Source organism: Neoarius graeffei, chromosome 24 (assembly GCF_027579695.1).
Source record: "Neoarius graeffei isolate fNeoGra1 chromosome 24, fNeoGra1.pri, whole genome shotgun sequence".
Lineage (NCBI taxonomy): Eukaryota > Metazoa > Chordata > Actinopteri > Siluriformes > Ariidae > Neoarius > Neoarius graeffei.
In genome coordinates, this window is record NC_083592.1 from 50,307,905 (window position 1) to 50,330,919 (window position 23,015).

A 23,015-nucleotide genomic window follows, 5' to 3' on the forward strand; every position below is an offset into this window, starting at 1 on the left:
TTAAATACAGAAGATTTTGAGAGAATTTCGAAAGAGAAAGACGCGTTAAACACCCGAAAGGAATGTGTATGTATAATAATAATAATAATAATAATAATAATATAATAATAATAATGTTGGCTGGCTTTTTTCGTGGTATATCATATATATTCCATTCAGCTACTCATCTTCAACTCCTTCAATATCATGCTAGCTGAATGGAATATATCCCACTCAATGCCAGCCAATATTATTTAAATATGTCACTCAGATCCGTGATGTACAGTATTTCCTATGAAAAATGCGAGTTTTTCAACACAAGAAGATAAACTTCATATCTTCAAGCCAAAGTGTGATTTTCTTTTTATTATATCGACACATTCACAAACAAAAAGTCCCCAAATTTATCAAAACAATTCATCGATTTCCTCATCAGTCACATATAGAGATTTAGGTCACGGTTTTGGTTCTCCATGTCCCAGACGGAGCTCGTATGAAAAATACGAGTGGTGTATTTCCCAGTAAAACACTCATGTCTATATAATATATAGTGATGCATGTCTTAAAATACCATGATATCATATTTTTGTCACATCACTCACCTCTACATAAACACAACACTTAATTAATAGGACCACTGCATATTTTTGTTTTTAAATCAGAGACATTGCTTATCTCATACTCCTTTTTGACAAGCAGGGAACGGGTTCTTGAACCAGTTCCGTTCAGGATTCGCTGAACCTTGGTGCCTGCTAGCAAACTGGCCCACATTTTCACCAGTTTTGAATGGAACCATTTTAATCAAGGATGCGTCATGAACGGAAGGTGTTGCACAATTCAGAATGGGAGTGAACAGTAGTCGCAAGATGGTGGTGCACATTGATTACCTGCGAGCTTTTGTTCTATTACTGGTATCCTTTCCCATTTTGCATTCTCCATTCCTGTGCTCATTTCTGCTTCCTCTCCAAACTAATGACACGCCCATTGATGTCATCATGGTTTGAGCTCCAGCTGGGAACCAACTTTCCAAGTCCAAACCAGTTTATTTTTGCTCAAAATGCTCTGAACGGTTCAAAATTTGGTGCACAAAGAAAGACAGAACCTGTTCCCTGTTGGTCGAAAAAGGGTATCAAGGACCTACTCTTTAAAATGTGCAATTTTATGAATGAAATTTGAACAACGCTGACAAAAAGTGTCCTGTAAGCATAGTGAATGAGTGTTTGATCAGCTTATCAGTCATTGTCCATCCCCAGATCTTTTTGAGCTTAAAGTGCATATCACGGGTAAATTCAGGAGCAAGATCAATGTAATTCTCCTATTTTATATTAAACTTTAGTCAAATATCTGTCACATTTTGCATTTTGTGCAATTTTTTTGCCTTGCACAATACCAGAAAAATTCAGTTGAAATCAAGCCATTTGAGGCGAATTGATCCGCCTCTGAAAAAACTTGGCATTTGGATTTCCCGGGAAAAATTGATTTTCATGACGTCGCGTGCGGGACGCCTCCTTCTGAATCCTACGTCAGCACTGGTTTGTTTATGAAAAATGACCTGGTGGTTTTCTGCAAATTTCTTCAACGTTATCGCGTAATTATTAAAATGGTTAACGGATATATCGTAGGAGGGTGTAGCAACACCAATCTTGATGGGATTAGTGCTCATCATTTCCCAAATGACCAGACAATGAGAGAGAAATGGGAGCGCTTGGTCTACACAGGCTGTGCACTGAAACCATGCAAAGCTCGTGCAGCCTGCTGGTGCTTCCGCAGGTAACGTCACGAATCTGGCTCCAGACTCCCTTGGGATTTTTTGTTATTTTATTTTTCTCTGCTGTAGACAGATGGCCTTGTGCAAAATTACCCTTCTGGATGAGTGTGTAAAGGGACATACTTTCATATAAAAAAAAATTAAATTGGTCCAGGATATGCACTTTAAAGGCAAATACTTGTGTTTAAAGGTGGCAATTTGAACACTATTGAAAAACTCCATCCCGAACATCTCTGTGAAATAAAAAATCCGGTCGCCTCTGAACTACACACAAGTGATTGTTAAGCATGTGAATGGGACAGTCAGAAAACCAGCTGAAGTGCATACGTAAACCAACTCTGAATACAAGGAACTTTCCCTGTGTGAATATTAACGTACCATTTGAACTTGAGCAGGTGACTCTGAATATGGTCCAGAAAGCTCTGAAGCTGAGAGTAGGAACAGAGTTGACACTGGTTCTGAAATGAAGAAGATGCTAACATGTGGAATGTATTGGTTAACCCTGGTTTATTGTGAGTTCTATTGGATTTGTTTTGCCTTTGGACCAGTGTTGGGCAAGTTACTCAGGTAAAGTAATTAGTTACTTTTACAAATTACTGCCTTTAAAAAGTAATCAAATTACTTTACTGATTACTTGGTATCAAAAGTAATTAGTGACATTACTCGTAACATTACTTTTGCGACCCCCCCCTCCCCCTTCTGAAAAAGTGACATACAAAGTTTATCTCTCTGACTGTGGCCTTCAAATTAGATTCCATCACCGTATATTTGCTCTCGAGGTCATCATCAAATGTCTTTCTCTGGAGCAGCCTAGCATTGCTCTTCCTGGGCACTGTGCATGCGCATACGCATAAGCATTACAATCACCAGAACGGCGAATACGAACAGTTGATCTCGCATTATCAAAGGTACACAAGAACGAGTGGTGAAGCCGCGATGTCATCATGTTGTAAGAATGTAAGAATGAGTGAAACAATAGTGAAACTTCGTAACCAAGGGAGTAACTTTGATTTTGACATTGGTGGGGACACAAAAGTGATCCAAGGCAGTTACCAATATTCGTCTGCAGGTGGCAGTAAAGGACCATGGATTTGTTGTATCTAGCCTAGCCTAGTAGTAGTAGAAAGAGGTCTCTGTAAAACGGTGAACGCAGCAGACTCAGCGGCTGTCACGCTGTTGATTCTGAAATGCAAGTCGCACATCTGCATGGCCATGCAGTAGCCTACATCTGACTACTTACATTCTGTAAAACCATTAGGTCTATAAATTTAACATTCATTCATCGAAGATATTATCTAACACCAAGTTACATTGCTCCAGCATTCCTTTTCTCTGCAGCTATGCAGTAGCCTAGCTCTGATGCATCCTGTCACGTTGCTAAACCTGCCTAAGGAGCCGCAGCAATACTTTTATGAAGGGTTTCCATACATCAAAAGGATTTTGTTGAGTTTTTAAAGCTCGACGGAAACCCTGCACTTACATTCTTGACTTTGAAGAAGAATGAACGAAATGTCTCGTTTCTTGGGAGACATCCATGATACTCAAGTCAGCATGCGAGTCGTAGGGCAAGCATGCATGGACATCAAAGTCCAGCTCAATTTGTAGGCTGACGGAGAGTGGGGGGTGCGTGGGGTAGGTCAGGTGTGTACGTGTGAGATACGGGGGGTTGATGGGCGGGTAGTCACGGCTGCTGTGGGAAGTGTGCTGCTTTTACAGCAGATGGAGTGTCAGCTGGGATAGCCAACCATGTAAGTTAGTGAGAAACAGGTAGCTAATCAGAGAATGATATCTACGTTAGAGGCGGGATTATTAGCAGTGTCATACATTTAACCCTTTGTGTGCCATATAATCATTGCTCAGGTTAGGACATCGGTTTTATTGATCGTGATTACACAGTAGTGGCTGAATATTAGTAGGGACACGTCCCTAGTGTCCCTACCCAAAATTACGCCCTAGTTCGTAACCAATCAGCACTTATCCTGATCAACTTTGATTACCCATTCTACTTCTTGATAAATTTCGGAACCAATCAGAATCAGAAACGAAATAAGAGAAGCCTCGTTATAACTTCATATTATCGGAAGATAAAAAGATAAACGAAATTCACCTCGTGGTTCGCCAAGGCTACCGATTCGATATCAAGTAAGTGGTGTTTATTTTAAGAAAATTTACCTTTTGATTATCACAGCTTTTGTTTGGTCCTTCTGAAAGGTCAAATGAAAGGTTTTGTAATTTTTTCTTTTGAGCTTTTTGGCAGATATTTACGCCAAGAATTCCAGCCATTCAACAAAAACTCAAGAAGGCAGTGAAGACAACTTTGGAATCTTTTGAGTGATCTGTGCTGTTTGCAATTCCAAAAGTCCCATGTGGGAATAAATCACCTCCTTCGTGAAAACTGAGAGTAAAAGTCAAAAGTATAATTGGTCAAACTTCTGCTATACTTTCATTTTTTCTTTTTTTTTTTGGTGTGTTGCCGCGTCAGATGCTTCAATAAATTTTGATTATGTATTTTTCGCAGTTGAAAGCGTTTTGTTGTTCAACTGACAGAGTTTGCAACAGACGACAATGTTCTTTGCATCTCTGGTTGTCACAAATTCAAAATAATGGCAGTATTTCCAACTTGGGAAAGCAAATTTGTCTTCCACAAGCTCATCCTCCATCATTGTTTGTCTGACCTGTTGCACATTCACGTCATAGTAAGATAGCTGATCTGGGACAAAATTCAAATCGCGTTTAGGTAACAAGGTGATACTTGGATTAGTAACTGCAATATAATTACCATTTTAGAAATCGTAGTCCATTACACTACTCGTTACTGCAGAAAGTATTCAAATTACCATCACGTGTTACTGCCCAACACTGCTTTGGACACTGATGGGATTTTTGTGGACATATTTGAAAAGACATGACCCATTTTCATCCAAAAACAAGCTTGTGATATCCTTTTAAGAACTCCATCTGAAAGCTAAACCAAAGATCAGTCTCTTCATATGAAAAGAGAGAGCAGATGGTTTACCCTGGAACTATTGAAATCTTTAATGATGAGTAGCAGGGTGTCACAAATATTTGTGTTCCCCCAACATACAGTCTTTCTCTTTCTTCATCCATTTCTTGCCACTCATTACCCAGTCTTGTAGGTTCAAATGAGCCAAAGAAACTTCATGCTTGTAGGGCATGAGATCTTCCGTGGTCTTGTTGTTCTAATTAACAGACTCATTACACCTCGAACTCACTGGAGAAGGCTCTGAGAGGTTATCTTAGGTCATTCGGTTTCATAACAGTATTCAATAATTTCTTCCTTCTTTTTATTAAATACTAAGCTCGGCTTTTCTTTGTGTATCATGCCAACATGAGAACATGTTCTTGGCTCACTCTCAGATGTGTGAGGTGACGTTGCCAGGCAATAAGGCAGGAATGTACCTCTGTCCTGATTAATGTACAGAAACGTGTGCATGAAATGCGTTTTCTACACCGAGCTTGGTGTGTGTTCCTTAGCAGCAGACAATGGGCTGCTCCTTGCTTCCAGTAATTAGCAGCAGTCGTTAGTTTTCTCTTTGCAAAGAGGTCCACCATAATCATGCGGTTCTTCCTGTTTCAGTAACCAGTTCATGTTTTGTAAGCCAGTTGCTAGTTATAGAGCATTTTTGCTGTGAGTATTATTACCTCACCCAGGACAGAGTCCACCAGGGGGCGAGGTATTGTTTTTGGTCGGGTTTCTTTGTTTTTTTGTTAACGATATTACGGGAAAACGGCTGGATCAAGCTTCATGAAACTTTCAGAATAGATGGGCATTGGTCTCAAATAGAACCTCCAACATTTTGGGGGTCATCCGGTCAAGGTCACCAAAAAGGTCAAAATCGTTTTTGTTGTAGCTACTGCCTCATATAGAGGCGCTAGCCACTACGTCATCGTGCTGTAAGAATGTAAGAGTGTAACATTCGCGCACTGTGCATGCGCATACACGTGTTCTGATTAAAATGGCTGGTGAGTGTATACAATTTGGTTCACCATTTGAAATAAATGGACTAGACTAAAGAAATCACTTTCAGACATGTTTATGCTTATTACAGAGGGAAAGTGCGTTCCACTGAGCTCTAGCGCCGGGCCGTTTCCGAGAAATAAGAGTTTGGGTCATGGCGACAGCGTGTGTATGTTAGCCTCGGTTCGGAGGTTTCAGTTTCGAAAACTGTAAGAGGTAAGAGTAGAATAATATAAAGTACAGACACTTGGTATATTTTACTTCTGTGATTTTTAAATTGTTCATTTTGGATTACGCTTCATTTTTGTGGCTACTGCCTCATACAGTATATGGGTCTGTCTCAGAAACTGGGTACTGTGGGGGTACCCCACTAAATATACTCACAGTCAGTAAACGATATGGTTTTGAATGGTAATGTTGGTTTTAATTTGAAATAAAATGATGAAAGAAATAATATAGATAAAACTAAATCTTTGATGTGAATACTCTATTCAGAATTTGGCAAAAATTCTGCAAATTTGTGGAAAACTGGCGGCTTGATCTGGGACATGATAAATGGTCGACTACATCGCATTCCCTTAAAAAGGTTGTAGTCCACTGAAAAGTCTACAGTTATCACTAATTGTATTTTAAGTTGTAACTTTATACACCTAAGGATTGGTGCGCTCACAGAATAATCATAACCGTAATAAAACATCATGCAAAATATCTGATCGCCGTCGTAACTCCATTTTCCGCAAACCCAAAACCAATACGATCGTGTGTTTTGATCTAAATGGAAAGCCTTAGGGTCGAGATCACTACCTCACCAAAAGTAGGAACTTAAAATCAGTACGCCATATAAAAATTTAGTTATAAATCTGCGATTTTGTTTTTTAAAACGAAAGCTGAAAGTTAGGTATAGAATATGTTTTTTACGGAATATGTTACGATGGTAGCTGGTCTTGTATGAATTTCTGAGCTATAAAATGAGTTGTGGTCTATTTTTTACCGTAGCGTGTTATTTCTGTGCGGGGAAGGACATGCATTAACAATTTGCATGTGTAGAATGGAATTTTCCACTCCAGCTGTTAGAAGTTGATCGTGCTTCCATTTGCGGTCTCTCTGTTATGCGGGTGATCTGTTCAGACGTTATCACTGAAAAGGTGAGTTTTGACAGTTTTATTTTGTTTTAGTCTTGCAGTATAAGGCAATAGAATGTTTCTTTTTCATCTTACTTTCATATTTCGTAGTGTTTGTGTATTTTTGGCCAATATTTTGCAACCATGGTCAATTTAGATCAAACTTTTGATAGAATCTATGGCCAGTCATTTTGCCCCGCCCCCGCCTCGTGCTCCGTCCGGTGCGGTAGTGATGTCCCGTTGCTCGCGCGCCGCAGCAGAGATCCGTGCGACCTTCAGCCGGTACAGTCGCTGTTCTTTTACCACCGCAGTTATTCTCATCTTTCCGGTGTGTTCTTGATTTTTCCATTGTGTCCTATTTCGCCGTATCAAATACCCAAAATGTATCATATTATTCATATTTAACTGAATAATCAATTCAGTCATCATAACTTGGCATTTTTAACCCAAGCAATCAAAAAGAGGAAATTTATTCAATATTTTCACTCATCTGTGAAGGAGGGGCTTTAATTCTTCATGATGTAGTTATTTTATATGGAAATCAATTTTACAAAAGCATTAGAATTGTAATCAAAAACATTTTCCACAGTGGAGGCCAGATGAGGCAAGATACTATCTTTATTCTTATTAAACATGACAAAAGAAACCTTGAGTGTTAGGTAAATGCAAAAAAAAAAAGTAAAATGTATTTTTTGACCATAATGTCCCAAATGAGAGACCAGTTTCTGAGACGGACCCATATATGCTGTATTTACTGTATGGACATGGTATCAGAAAACACTTTTATTTATAAGCAGTAGCCATATGGACCCATAGGGTACCTATTTTTTTCACGATATCTTCCTTCATTTCATCATAAGTGCGACCAGGTGGAGTTTGTTTTGCCTGGCAATACTTGTCTATATATGTTTAGATCTGGCTAGTTTGTGCTAGCAGTGAACCAGTTAGCTAACAGCTAATCCTTTGTTTTAGCATATGACGCTAACGATTAAAGTTAGCAATTAAACAGCAGTCAGAGCTGGTGTGGTTCAGGTTCCACAGAAGTGTGTTATAAATCACCTTTGGCGAGAGCAATGGTGGCGTTTTCAGTGTCGATGGTGTATAATATTCCCTTATAGTGGGTCTGGGCCTTGGAGATCACGCTGATTATGCTGCCGATGTAAGGAGTCCGGCCGCTCATGGTGTCCTCGTTATCGCCTTTCGATTAGTTATTATTCATTATTGTAGTGTGAAAAAAAAATACATGTCAAAATTCTTAAAATGATTTGGGTGCTTAAACAATTTCGAAGTACATGCAGAGTTTGGGATGTTGAGAGCAAGATAGATAAGGACTTACTCTTTTAGCCTTCGACTTACTCTTCTTTAATGGAATAATTTACAGTTGGATTCTTACGTCTGCAAGCTACTTAGTGCTTCCTCTTTATTTGGCCACCTGAAGCAACTTAGGCCAAGTTTACATTAGACCGTATCTGTCTCGTTTTCTTCGCGGATGCACTGTCCGTTTACATTAAAACGCCTGGAAACGCCGGGAAACGGGAATCCGCCAGGGTCCACGTATTCAATCCAGATCGTGTCTGGTCCGGTGCTGTGCAAACATTGAGAATATGCGGATACGCGGATACGCTGTGCTGAGCTCTAGCTGGCGTCGTCATTGGACAACATCACTGTGACATCCACCTTCTTGATTCGCTGGCATTGGACGCGACTGCTGAAAAACGGCGCGGACTTCCGCCTTGTATCACCTTTCATTAAAGAGTATAAAAATATGAAAATACTGCAAATACTGATGCAAATACTGCCCATTGTGTAGTTATGATTGTCTTTAGGCTTGCCATCCTTCCACTTGCAAGTGGTAAGTGATATGCACTGAGATCACACACACAGCGGCTCAGTCCCGAATCACTGCTCGTGCGCTATACTTGCACGCTCTGTGAGCTGCGCAGGGCCGGAGTGCGCACCCTCCAGAGGGCACTCGCTGTTCAGGGCGGAGTGATTTGGAGCGCAGGATGCCTGCGGAGCCGAGCGTATCCGTGTATTGGTGTTGCTGTGTGCACGCGAATCGTGTATTGGTGTTGCTGTGTGCACGCTAATCATTTTAAAAACGTTAATCTGATGATCCACTGATACGGTCTAATGTAAACCCCACCTTAGGTAGTGGTTGATGATGTAAGTTTCTCTGTAAAAGTTCACCAATGCTCCACTATTAATGACACTTGCTTGGAATCTTTTTGGCCTTTAGTTTCCATACCCTAGCAAACATTTTTTTTTTACAGTACCACAATAAAACGCAAAAAGATTTCAGTGGGAAAAGACAAGTCCATCTAGGTGAACTTTAACCTTGCAATAGTGTTACAGTACTTGAGATCCATCTTGGTCTCGGTATTAGCCACTTTTTGAAAGTCTCAGGCTCATCTTGGAATCAACCGCATTTTTACTCTGCCTTGTCTCGGTATCGGACGTAGAGGACTCTGGATTTTATTTCGAGACCGGTCAAGACCACAACTGTGTCAAGTCAAGTCAAAGTCCCTCTTATGCCAGGATCTGGTCTTCCCAGGCAGTCTCCTGTCCCAGTACTAACCAGCTCTTTAAGGCGTATGGATGCGGCGCCGATCTCCATTTTGATAGCCCTTGGCCTCTCACCTACTGTATACAGCTAGGGTTACAATGGGGGGCTAGACTTCTGGTAGCCGCAATAGTTTGACGACCCCACTCGCATCTGTATTGCAGCATGCCTTGCCAGATGGTAGTAGGTACCATTTTTATGAAGGTCTTTGGTATGACTCGACCGCAAGTAGAGCTCATGATCTCCTGGTCGAGAGGCGGACACGCTAACCACTAGGCCAACTCGCGGTACCACAACTGTGTGGATATTATTAATTGCCTGTGCAGGGGTGTTTCTAGCTACTGAAAAGACCAGGGGCTAAGTCAAGTTTTCTTGGGGCTTGTATTTTTTGAAGGGAGATTGTCATAGATAGGTCGGGGAGATTATATCTAACTTTACAAGAAATATTATCACCCACACATATTCAAAGGTTATGGCATCTTTATTACTGATTTTTGCACTGCGCTTTTTAAATTTATGTACTTCACTTCAGTTTCTGTCTCCTTCTGCCAACTGAGTATTAAATATCACTAGTCAAATTTATCATCAGTTTAATTAAAATAGATCATTTCTCACACACATATCTCTCCTTTAGGACCTCAAAGACAAATTCTAAGCTACATTATTATATTGCAACATTCAAAATCCCAGATGACATCCCATCTCACAAGACTATGATCATCTCAATTTGTCTTCCAAGTTTCTCTCTCTCTCTCTCTCTCTCTCTCTCTCTCTCTCTCTCTCTCTCTCTCTCACACACACACACACACACACACACACACACACACACACACACACACACACACACACACCATTTTCTCCAATGCATCCAGGCTCAGTTGACTGCAGCAGCTCATTTGTAGTATCTGGAGAACGCAAATTTATGTTGACATTAATATTGTGTGGCAAACAAAAAACTATTTTATCCCTATCTGTGACTAATATGTCAAAGGCTGGCTATGGGATGGTTGGCTGGCTGGTTCTGTGTAGGCTACATGTAGCATTAAAACATATGATTAAATTATGTCAGGGCAACTATTGGTGTCTACATGAACACAAATTGTTGTTGACCTGTTAAATAAACTGAATCGGGGTAAATAGACCACCAGTGTAGATATTCATTAAACCACTCGAACTTTTGAGCTGGCCTGGCACACTAATCATACAGACCCTACGCTGTAAATTCAACATAACCAGGCTACACAGAGCAGGTTTTGTGCATCAACATAATTCGATAGGTTACACTGTCGATACATTCTATATACACACCACGGGCGATTGCTCTAAGACAACGAGGGAGGCTCAGCCTCCTCTAAAAATGACGAACATCGTGTAGGATGAATTGCACTAGGCTTATGTTATAGCCGACCTTATAACATTGCTATTTCAGATCCAGAATCATAGAAATATATGTGCTCAACCCACTACAGTGCGAAATCATTCCCTTATAACTTTAATGTGTGCGTGAGTTTTTCCCCCTCGTGACAGTGCAATGCAGCGCAGCCTCAGTGGACTTCAATGGCATTTGGGAGCTCTGCACTTTTCAATCTCAAAATGCAAGACGATTATTGGACAAATACTGCGAAAACGCCCACCCACGGAGTCTCACGGACTCCCAGCCTCAGTGGACTTCAATGGCATTTGGGAACTATGCACTTTTCAATCTCAAAATGCAAGACGGTTATTGGACAAATACTGCGAAAATGCCTGCCTACGGACTCCGAGCCTCACATGGGAGGGACATGGCAGTTTCCGCGAGGAGACTGGTGATTGGTGAAAGCGGCCGGATATTTTCTTTGATTGACAGCTCGTTTCAACTATAGACAGGCAGCGGTGAATCTCAGTTCAATCCCATGCAGATTCGCAAGTGCTGTGGTGTATTGTAAGAGGTCAGCTTACATTTCGATTTCATTCATTACATACGGTTTCTACCAGCTTTTTTAGTTTGTATATATTTTCATTGTAAATAAAGTGTAAATATAGTGTTGTCAAGTTTGCTATCTTAGTTCCAGAAATTTTGTTTATTTGAGTGACTGAACTTGAACTTGAGGGGGCTAGTCAGCTAGCAAGAAAGCTGCGCACGGATGCCAAGCATTGCTGATTTAATTTTGGCGAAGCCATTTGCCAGTCTTCCTTTCGAGGAAAAAATTAAAATTAAAGAGCAGGGTAGACCAACGCCTCAAATTGACTTGGTGAAAAAGGTAGGGAATAATACTCGTTCCTTTCAGCTCTCCTGGTACGAGAAAATGAATGGGCTAACAGCAAGTGGCCCACATCAACAACAGTAAATAGGCTACTTTAGTAATATGTCATGGATGGACCAAAAATATAGAATCTATTTAAAATGTTTATGCTGAGTATATTATATTGGAATATATATTTTTCTGGATATGAATTAAACACAGCTACAATTTGGAAAACATTTTTAAACAAAAACACAGCGGAGAACATTTCACACTACAGACCTGGATTAAAAGTGAAGGGTTATCAAAATTGTCAATAAAACATTTCTCAGTCAAAATAAGTAAAATATAGGGAAAGTGTCATTGAATGAAATGTGTGGCACCCAGCTCTACTGCTGAGGTTCCTGACAAAGAGCTGCTTTCAATAATGATCAATTTTTAAACAACATGCCACAATTTTAAAATATAAAATGCTAAAATATACCCCTCCCCCCCAATACCACCATCATGTATATTGGACAGTAGGCTAATGGGCCAAAAGAACCTGTTATTTCACAGTTTGTGATGCTGCCAACAATCAGCCAGATCAGAGGCAAGAGTATGGGCAAAATTGATGTTTTTTCTTTTAAAATCTGGAAATATCGTAACCGACCAGCCTCCCCTGTTTGAAAGACTCCCAGCCGCCACTGATACACACCCATGGTTGATGACTTACTATCTGTTTTCATCCTGAAAAATTTAACAATAATAGATTGTTTTTTTGAAGTCGTCTTCCAACCAGTTCTGAATGTTCTTCTTGTGTTGGCGGTTACCAAAGTTTTGAATGTGCACTGTGCAGCGCTCAATTATGCTCCCCTTGTCTTTGGACCCTGCAAATCAAGTTCTGATCTTTTTCAGTCAGTTGTTTTCTATTAATGTCTTACTTTTTTTGAAGGCAAAAAATACCTGGGGCTAGGCTCAAAATACCCAGGGCTGTAGCCCCAAGTGATCAGTCCTGATTTATTTGTTAACAAGCATGGATTTGATAAACTGGTCTCCTAACGAAATTGACACAGTTTCTGGGTTTGGGGGAACCCACCTGTCCTGCCGGAATGTCTTTGGAGGACATTGAAGATATCTACCTATTCGGAACCATGATTACAGGACTTTTGCTGATTAGGCATTGCCCTGGTATATCGAGGAAATCAGACAACGGTGACAGCTGTTCAAAGCCCCACAAAGCTGCCTGATATGATTGGAGTGGTGGGCAAAGCTGTTGGCACTCAGACTGTGGACATTCAGAACTTTAACCACAAAATGGTTGTTATCTCGGAGCAGCTTTCAGCTTTGCAAGGAATACGTATTTTGGAGACCAAATGGAATTTAATTGAACAGAATGGATGAAATGGACAGATATGGACAAGTGGTGTGGACGTGTAAAGACTGCGTCTGTTTGAAAGACTAAACAATCTCTATCTTATCGACATTCGGCTCCCTGAACAGCACTGGCCTTGATCAAGGCCGTTGCTGGGATAACATTTCCCCCAGAAGGTCACTGCTGGGAGACACTCTCGCATTTTTCGCATTCCTTCCCCAATTTTCCACGGTTGCCGTTTTTCACCCCCAGTGTGACAAGCGGGTGCATGACCAGCGCCGTTTGCATGGCTGCAGGAGCGGATGGCTGTTTGCTTGCGCTGGGTTACTGCTACCTCCTCCCCTCCCCTCCTACCCCCTTACCCCTTCCCCCCACCCCTGATTGCCCCCTCCTTCCCCCCTTTCCCCCCCTCAAGTCCCGTGTTTTAAAGTGTACTTGTGTTATTGTGTGCTTTTGCGGAGGTTTTTAAATGCTCCCACACTGTACTCCTGATAGGAGCATAGTGTGTGTGGGGGGGTGTTCTTTTTTTCCTCATCTTTCCTCATGTTACTACTGTGTTTCTTTTTCTTTTATCCCTGTCTTCCTGTCCTGTTCCCCCTCTGTAAGGACAGGTTGATGGTCAATTTCACTGGTAACAGTGACAATAAAGGGTTCATTCATTAACATCGTTACTGGGATTTGATGTAAAACTTCCTGCTTCAAGTGCAACCAATAACGTGACTCATTGCTAATTCAAAAATTTTCTTCCTGTTAACAGCTGTGACCCTTCCCCACCCCCACCTTCACACACACTGGTCTGATTCTAATCTTGACTCATCTTGTCCTGTCTTGGTCTCGGTCTTGACTTGGTCTCAACCCCTCAAAGTCTTGGTCATGTCTCAGTCTCTAGCTAACTAATGTTACCGCTACATTCCTTTCACATCATGTCACATCAGGGACAATCATAATCGAGCGAGGAAAAATTCCGAGTAACATTGCAAAATCAATGTCGACTTGTCTTGACTGAGACATCTGGTGGACAGGTGAGGTATTACACTGTATGGCTATTACTGTTTAAAGGAGATACGCAGAACCATGGCCTCACTTTTTGTTTATAAATGCTTTGAGACCTCAAGAATGGCATAGGAATAGTTTTAAGTGTTAACGATAAATCTAATATAGTAATTTTTATGATTAAAATAATTCATATCGGTAGTGGTCTGAGTGAATGACCTTGACATCTGTGACGTCACTGCAGTAAGGCTATCGGTCTCATTGCCATTTTTGCTATACTAAAACACAGAGCTAACTGCAACTTCGAGCTTCCATTTTAAGCTAATTTATCGCCATGCCACGTAGATGTGTTGCCGACGGGTGCAGCAACATGACAGAAGGTGGATTTACGTTGTATTCATGGTCCAAGAATGTTCAAACTGCAAAGATTTGGATGCGTTTTGCAAGAAATTCACAGGCCCATTGGGCACCTACGAATTGATCTCTTCTCTGCTCTGCACATTTTACTGATGACTCGTATGAAACCTCTGATCTGTTGAGGAGTGTTGGCTATAAGCCCATATTGAAAGAGGGTGCAGTACCAACAATGAAAGGAAAAGAAAACTACAAGAAAAGGAAAGTAAGGTCAGTTGCACCAGTTCTCCTGGAGTGTGAGCTGAGCAGTAATGGCGGAGTACTCAATATGGAGAAATGGAGAACGAGTGGACCAGCTGTCAGATTTCTCCACTGGATATGCTTGCCTCAGCAGCAGTATCTCGCCCTTACATGGAAGAAGTGAATGAACGAAGAATTGAACAAAGAACTGAAAGTCAGATTGTTTCAAAATAATCGGCCACAAGATCGGCCTTCATGAAGCGAGAACACAGAAGGGTAAGATGCGACTCTCATTTGGTTACATCACAACAACAATACTCATTGTTTACCTGAATTTAGATTAATACATGTAACTTGTATTGTGGATTTAAGTTACCGGTATAAGATTATTTAATTTGCTTCAGAATGTGATTGTCTCAGTTCATCTGATTATTTACCGTAATTCGCCTTTTACATTTTATAAGTGAAAATGCAGGCATGTACATGTACAGTATAAGTTATAACACCTATCCTGTTTTAATGAGAGTCACATGAGACTGTCAGTTCAATTGCATCCAATTCTCTAGATGGCTTTGTTCCTGGCTTTATTTCGTAAGGTGGGGGCCTCCGTGGCCAACATGTTACTATCGGATTCACTTTCCGATGGCTCGAACTGATACGGTTCTACATGTATAGAAGTAGCATGTACACACACTCCAATTTCAGGACTGTCACAGTCAGATGTATTACTATCTGAGGAATCCGAAGAATCTCCAATAAATTCGAATGAAGAGGCCATTGCAACCACTCTTGCCTGCCAAGTCTAGCTTTGGTCTATAGGTGTCAAAGGCCTCGGCCTTAAAACCGGTTACCGCAATGATGTCACTCACTCAGGGCTGGCTGGCTCAGCGGAGCAGCTCGAATACCAACTTTGCGGTCGATTTTAACTCTCAAAAATATATATAGTTTTATTCCCATTTATGCAGCATACAAGAGTCAAGGATGGAGATACTATCCACTCAGAAATGTATTTAAAATAATAATAATAATAATTTATTAACTTATAGTGCGCTTTTTTAAATAAAATGATCAAAAGCGCATAACAAATTGAAAACAGAACAATAAATCATATACAAACTAAGTCACACCAATGTCATACAAACCAAAAATAAACCACATAGAAAAGATGATAACAGAGCGAACGCATCATGACCATGAAAGAAACACACACGCGTCCACAACAACACTGCATCGCCCTCACGGCTACGATGCACTGTCTCCACCAACAACAATCATGAATGTACATACCGTATAACAATAATAAAAGATAGCAATGGAGTACTGCTATTCTAATGACTATAAAATTTCCTAAGAACTAACAAACAAACGTTAGTCAAACAAAATCGAACAGTGATCAGAAATATAGGTACTAGGTCTGGGTGATTCACCCACTAACGGTTCAATCTCACGAGTAATGAGCAAGTCCAGTGTATTTTCAGATATATGAGTAGGAAAGTCGACATGTTGGATCAAGCCCATAGACTGAAGAAGATCCAAAAACCGTGAACTATCATTATCCGAGCGCACATTGACATGGATATTAAAGTCGCCAGTAATGACCAATGGCTCAGCTACCATGACAACAGACTCCAGAAACTGTGCGAATTTAGGTTCTGTCATACAGAAATTAAGGTTCTGTGCGGGGGCGGCACGGTGGTGTAGTGGTTAACACTGTTGCCTCACAGCAAGAAGGTCCCGGGTTCGAGCCCAGTGCCCGGCGAAGACCCTTCTGTGTGGAGTTTGCATGTTCTCCCCGTGTCTGTGTGGGTTTCCTCCGGGTGCTCCAGTTTTCCCCACAGTCCAAAGACATGCAGGTTAGGTTAATTGGTGGTTCTAAATTGACCGTAGGTGTGAATGGTTGTTTTTTTTTTTTAAGATTTTTTTGGGGCTTTTTCCACCTTTATTGGATAGGACAGTGTAGAGACAGGAAATGAGCAGGAGAGAGACAGGGAGGGATCGGGAAATGACCTCAGCTCGGAATCAAACCCGGGTCCCTGTATTTATGGTATGGCGCCTTATCTACCTGAGCCACGACACCCCAACATGAATGGCCGTTTGTGTCTCTGTGTCAGCCCTGCGATGACCTGGCGACTTGTCCAGGGTGTACTCCGCCTCTCGCCCATAGTCAGCTGGGATAGGCTCCAGCTTGCCTGTGACCCTGTAGAACAGGATAAGCGGCTACAGATAATGGATGGATGGATGGATGGATGGAGGTTCTGCATATCTCCTTTAAGTGTTTGTGACCAGAAGTGCAACAAATACTTCAAACAATCTTCAAACTACAAATTACACTCATATGAACATTGAATTATAACAACGGAAGAGTAATAAAATAATAACATTATTTAGAGAGGTCACTGATCACACGACAGTGCATTACAAGATAATCACCAGAGAATATGTAGTGCCAATTTGGAAAAGTTAGAGTACGAGTAGACAACAAAATACAACAGTTAAATAGGCATTGTGCAGGTATAACACAATAAATGCAACACAGCGTAGAAGCTGAGGTCGTTTCTGAATTTGTGTACCAGTGCTTTGAGAAGAGGTAAGTTTTCTTAAGAATCTTCAGGCGTCAGATGGGTAGGTGTTCCACCAGTGCAGAATTAAAAGGCTTAATTTTAAATTAATTATAGAAGATAGAGCTAAAATTATCTTCTGCTTGGTGAGCCATTTTGAACAAGAAGCCAGAGGCACTTTTTTTGGCATTGATAAGTAAAGCATGAATTGACGCATAATCCATTAATTAATTAGTGTCCTTTAAAGTATTTACAAAAGGCTTTATGTAAAGGGGGAAAAAAGATTCACATTGTACCCCAAATAAATCCTGCATGGTCTTTTGATATGACCTCTTCTACATGGAGAATTGGGATAGTATGGAGGCAGAGATGGAGTTTGGGACTGTTGGACAGGGTCAAGCGAGGTCATGCTGCTGCCTAGTCCTGCTTTCAATTACTGTGACAGGTTGAATCAGGTCACAGTATGAGAACTACGAAGTATAGGAGCAAAATAAGCAAGAGTTTTGTCACAGCATGGGATTCTCAGGGGTTCCTCATGTATAGACCATCCAGTAAATCATCTGTTACCATAGAAACGATAGCGTATTTGAAGGACTGTATTAATACCATATAAATGTGATTTAACATAGAGATGGAACTATTTGTCGTCGTCACTGCCAAACCCGATCCAGGCTTGGTCAGAATTGCAGCAGTAGGGTGGCCAATTCCTTTCTGTGCACTCACATTCATACCTATGGGCAATTTAGAGTAGCCAGTTAACCTAACTGCATGTCTTTGGACTGGGGGGAAACCGGAGCACCTGGAGGAAACCCACACAGACACGAGGAGAACATGCAAACTCCACATAGAAAGGCCCACGTCAGCCACTGGGCTCAAACCCAGAACTTTCTTGCTGTGAGGCAACAGTGCGAACCACTGCACCACCGTGCTGCCCTGATGGAACTGTTAATTTAATTAAAATATAGTTCATGTATGTGTCATGTCATTCATTCACTGTGGGCGGCACAGTGGTGTAGTGGTTAGCACTGTTGCTTCACAGCAAGAAGGTTCTGGGTGTGCTGCCGGTGGGGGCCTTTCTGTGTGGAGTTTGCATGTTCTCTCTGTGTCTGCATGGGTTTCCTCCGGGTGCTCTGGTTTCCCCCACAATTCAAAGACATGCAGTTAGGTTAACATGGGGAGGCCTTGGGCTGAGGTGCCCTTGAGCAAGGTACCTAACCCCTAGCTGCTCCCTGGTCGCTGTAGTATGGCTGCCCACTGCTCTGTGTGTGTGTGTCTCTGCTCTGCTTCAGATAGGTTAAATGCAGAGGATGAATCTCACTGTGTTTGAAGTGTGCATGTGACAAATAAAGGTTCATTCATTCATTCATTCATTCATTCATTTTCCTTACACTTTTCTTGGTGGGGTCACCATGGCAAGAGTCTCAGAGGGTCAGTCCAGACTCCTTTATCCCTGGCCACAGAGTACAGCTCCCTCTGAGGGAACCCCAACCAAGCCAACTGCAAGATACAGTGGTGCTTGAAAGTTTGTGAACCCTTTAGAATTTTCTATATTTCTGCATAAATATGACCTAAAACATCATCAGATTTTCACACAAGTCCTAAAAGTAGATAAAGAGAACCCAGTTAAACAAATGAGACAAAAATATTATACTTGGTCATTTATTTATTGAGGAAAATGATCCAATATTACATATCTGTGAGTGGCAAAAATATGTGAACCTTTGCTTTCAGTATCTGGTGTGGCCCCCTTGTGCAGCAATAACTGTAACTAAATGTTTCCAGTAACTGTTGATCAATCCTGCACACTGGCTTGGAGGAATTTTAGCCCATTCCTCCATATAGAACAGCTTCAACTCTTGGATGTTGAAGGCTAACATGTACTTCCTCCAAGTTGTGTGAAACCAGCCAAGCGCATCTTTTTGACCTGCTGCTCATGCTGCTTCACAGGGCTTCACAGTGTAACACACTTAGAGGAAAGCACTATCTGCCTTCTTCTGCATACATGAGCGCACAGTTGGCTAGTGTTTCTCTGATTAACAGGGGAGAGAAATGATGTCATTGCTCCCACCCAGAGAACATGGCCACTTTTGCTCTGTTGATCTCCCAGCCCCATATCCCTGTGTCATGTTCAGGATTCAGTCTCATAATCTTGCAGTGATAGGGTGAAACTCTCAGAGGTCAGGTTTGGGAGATGCCAACAGAATATCATCAATTAACAGGGATATTCTATCCCCTCATATTGGACACCTCTGCCTCCTTGGTTGCATCTTGATACCCTGCCCATGAAAGCTAGTTTCTGCATTTATCAGCTGTCCATCGCTAGCGATGGTGATTGCTTCATTAGGATGCGTAGAAACACAGATGGACCACGAGGCCTGCACCAGAGTGACAGAGTTGTCTGCAGTGGTGGCATGAATGGCTGGTTGAGATGCTGTGGAGTGTCTGGTTTCATGAGCTCTCATACCGGTATACTCCCTTTGACACTTGTCTTCAATTACAGACACTGAACTTTTAACTATGCTTTGCTATGTTGCTCTATCTGAGGCATCCCTTTCCTACATACTCCTCTCCTAACGAAGCACCTTGCACAGTAAGGCAAGACAAATTATATTGTGCCCCCATCATGTTGTCTCTCTGGACCTCCAGACCTGATGCCAAGTGGTGCATAAAAGTGCCACAGACCTGACAGATATGGAAGTTGCACCGCAGTGACAACTGACTTGCTAAGTGATACCATCCGTTGGCCATTTGAGTGGCTCTTCCACATGCCATTTGATGGTGTGCCATTGACCCTGTTGGATTCATCTGCCACATTGCACCGAAAAGCACCCTGCTGCCAGCACCTTATTGGTGATGTACTATTTAACCCATAGCTGGATCCCAGGCAGGTGCTACCACTCCGGGTCAGAGTGGACCTGGGAGCAATGGTGATAAAGGGATAACTCCACTTTCCCCAATACTGAAGTCCATCTGGACCTGAGACTCACCACCGGTTGCAGTTTAAAGTCATACCCAGGACTAAGTTCCTGCAGTAAAACCCAACTAAACCACAAAGTAATTTCACTAAAGAAGAACTTCTTGTACAATATAATAAATAACATGCAATGTGCTTGTACTTTCCCAGCTCATGGATCCAATCCAGGAAAAGTCAGATGTGTTTATGATTCTGTAGGTTGAACAGAGTTCATCGAGTTCATGTCGCTGAGAAACACTTGGTACCTCATTGTCTTCACTTCACCTAAACAAATTTTGCATGAATTCTGATTTGCCCTTACATCTCAAGCAGCTAGTGGGGTTGCAGTTTATTTTGTCACCTTCCATCATAATTAAAAGACTTGTTTGTGCCTCTTCCACGGTGCCGCATCAACATGTGACAAGGGCCCTCCAGCTTGCTTCGCTGTGCCCATAGGGGTGCTAATATGGTGTGTCACACACTCCCACTCTCCCACCATCCTCTAAGAGTCACTCAGAGTGTGAGTGTGCCACTTACATCGAGAACACTAGGAGGAGAAGATGAAGAGCTTTCCAGCCTCCTCTCAGCTACTCTAACACCTTCGGAGTTATCAAACCTATCTACCTCTAATCTTTGTCATTAATCTAATCAATTTCCTGCTGTATTCTAGAGTCATACCAAATATTTACACCGATTTACACCTCACACTTGAGTTGATCCTATAATTATGTTTTTCAAGAATAATGTAATGACTAAAAACCTCAGTCAGATGTTTCCTAGCCTGAATCGTACAGTTTTTTTTCCCTTCTGATCTAATTAGCTTTGAATTGTCTACATTTTATTTTCTCCAAGCTTGACACTAAACTTGATTGCAAATGATTTGTTCATACCTTTCCATACCCACAATTTTTTTTTTACTGTAGCGAAAATCAGTTATGTTCAATATATTTTTGTGTAAACGTCCAGCTCTATAAAGGTCTGCTCCCCTCTTTTCTGCTTCTTGAGCGCACTGAGATTTAATTTGTGCGTCAGGGTTTTCTAGCTCGTGTTAGCGAGAGAGAGAAAATAAAATTGTATTGTCAAGACGATACAATTGTACACATGTACATACGACACAAATTTGGACAAAGTTGAACTTGCACGTGTGTAGAACAGTGCACACACTTGCAGTAGTCACATTATAGCTGCAGGCATACACAGTAGGGATGTAACTGATTACGAATATGTTATTCAATATATCTTTACAAATACAGATACAAATAGGGGGTGCACTATAGGAGGTGCACTATTCTTTCTAGAAAGCTTCTCTTTGAGACTCAGTGGGTACCTCAGGTTTGGGATCCCACAGGATGAAACCATAAAAGTGGGTTTTTGATGCTTTCGAATGCGAAAGTGAAGCTCGCTGGCAGGTTGACAGGGTTCAGCAAAATTCCCCACCCCAAATACACCTCAAAAAAGTTTTAAAACTAGCCCAGAAAGTTTGGGTATTGGACAAGAGAGATACATTTTTCATCTGTTTCTTAAGTCCATCCATCCATCCATCCATTATCTGTAGCCGCTTATCCTGTTCTACAGGGTTGCTGGAGCCTATCCCAGCTGACTATGGGCGAAAGGCGGGGTACACCCTGGACAAGTCGCCAGGTCATCACAAGGCTGACACATAGACACAGACAACCATTCACGCTCACATTCACACCTACGGTCAATTTAGAGTCACCAGTTAACCTAACCTGCATGTCTTTGGACTGTGAGGGAAACCGGAGCACCCGGAGGAAACCCATACGGACATGGGGAGAACATGCAAACTTCACACAGAAAGGCCCTCGCCGGGCACTGGGCTCGAACCCGGACCTTCTTGCTGTGAGGCAACAGTGCTAACCACTACACCACCGTGCCGCCCTGTTTCTTAAGTCATTGCATAGAAAACAAGTTAACAGTGGTGTGCATGCATTTCTGATTGATTTATATTAGTGCTGTCAAAAATGTCGCGTTATTATCGCGTTAACTTGACTCAATTTTAACGGCGATAATTTTTTTATCGCGAGATTAACGCTCTGTGACATGATGTAGGTTTTTCATAAGCTTTTGAAACTGCCAGGAACTTGGAACAGAGACTTTGCTTAGAAAAACGATAGCAGCTAGACTGTAATGCCATGCCCCGCACAGCCAGAGTCTTCTGCCCTCCCCCCAAAGAACCAGCACGGGCAGGGCGCGCTAGCCCCGCGCCTTGGGACGAAGAGCCACGGTGCTCGGCTTAGGTTTCATTTTCCCATCGGCGGCTCCAGCCCGACTTTGCAGTGGCTGTGACAAGACGTGTTATGCTCTGCAATAAAAAAAAACATTGGTACAAAGCAAGCCCATTCACTTTTTTATGCTGATAAGAGAATTACAATGGTTTTTCATGTGACAAAAATGTGCGATTAAATTGCGATTAATCGCGAGTTAACTATGACAGTCGCGACATTAATCGCAATTAAATATTTTAATCGCTTGACAGCACTAACTTATATACATCGAGCTGTGCTCCGTATAACCCACACTGACATGGCAGCATATAAATAACGTAATCATTTTTGTGGCTACTGCCTCATAGAGGTGAAACGAGCATATTGCAGAAGCCTTCAAATGCGATAATAATAATTCTTGAAAAAAAAAAGTGTTCTTCCCATCAAATACTTTTATTCCATATTTTCTTGCTTTTTTGTATTTTTTGGGGTTTTGTTTTCAAGTAGAGTTTTTATTTCGTCCTTGGTTGATTCAGCAGCACGCGCCGCCATTTTGTTTTTCTCTACTCATGGTATATGAGCTGATATCCTCATAGTAGAGTAGCCAATCAGAGTGTGTGATTACTTATATCCAGTATATGTGGATAGAATAATAACAAATTCACATAAAACGTCTTCTGTTTATGTAGCGAGGTACCAAAAGAAT

General features: G+C 41.5%; 1 protein-coding gene across 1 annotated transcript in view; it reads left to right on the plus strand.

Moving 5' to 3' along the window:
• ksr2 (kinase suppressor of ras 2) overlaps nucleotides 1–23,015 on the plus strand; it is a 273,796-nt gene that overhangs the window by 70,982 nt on the left and 179,799 nt on the right.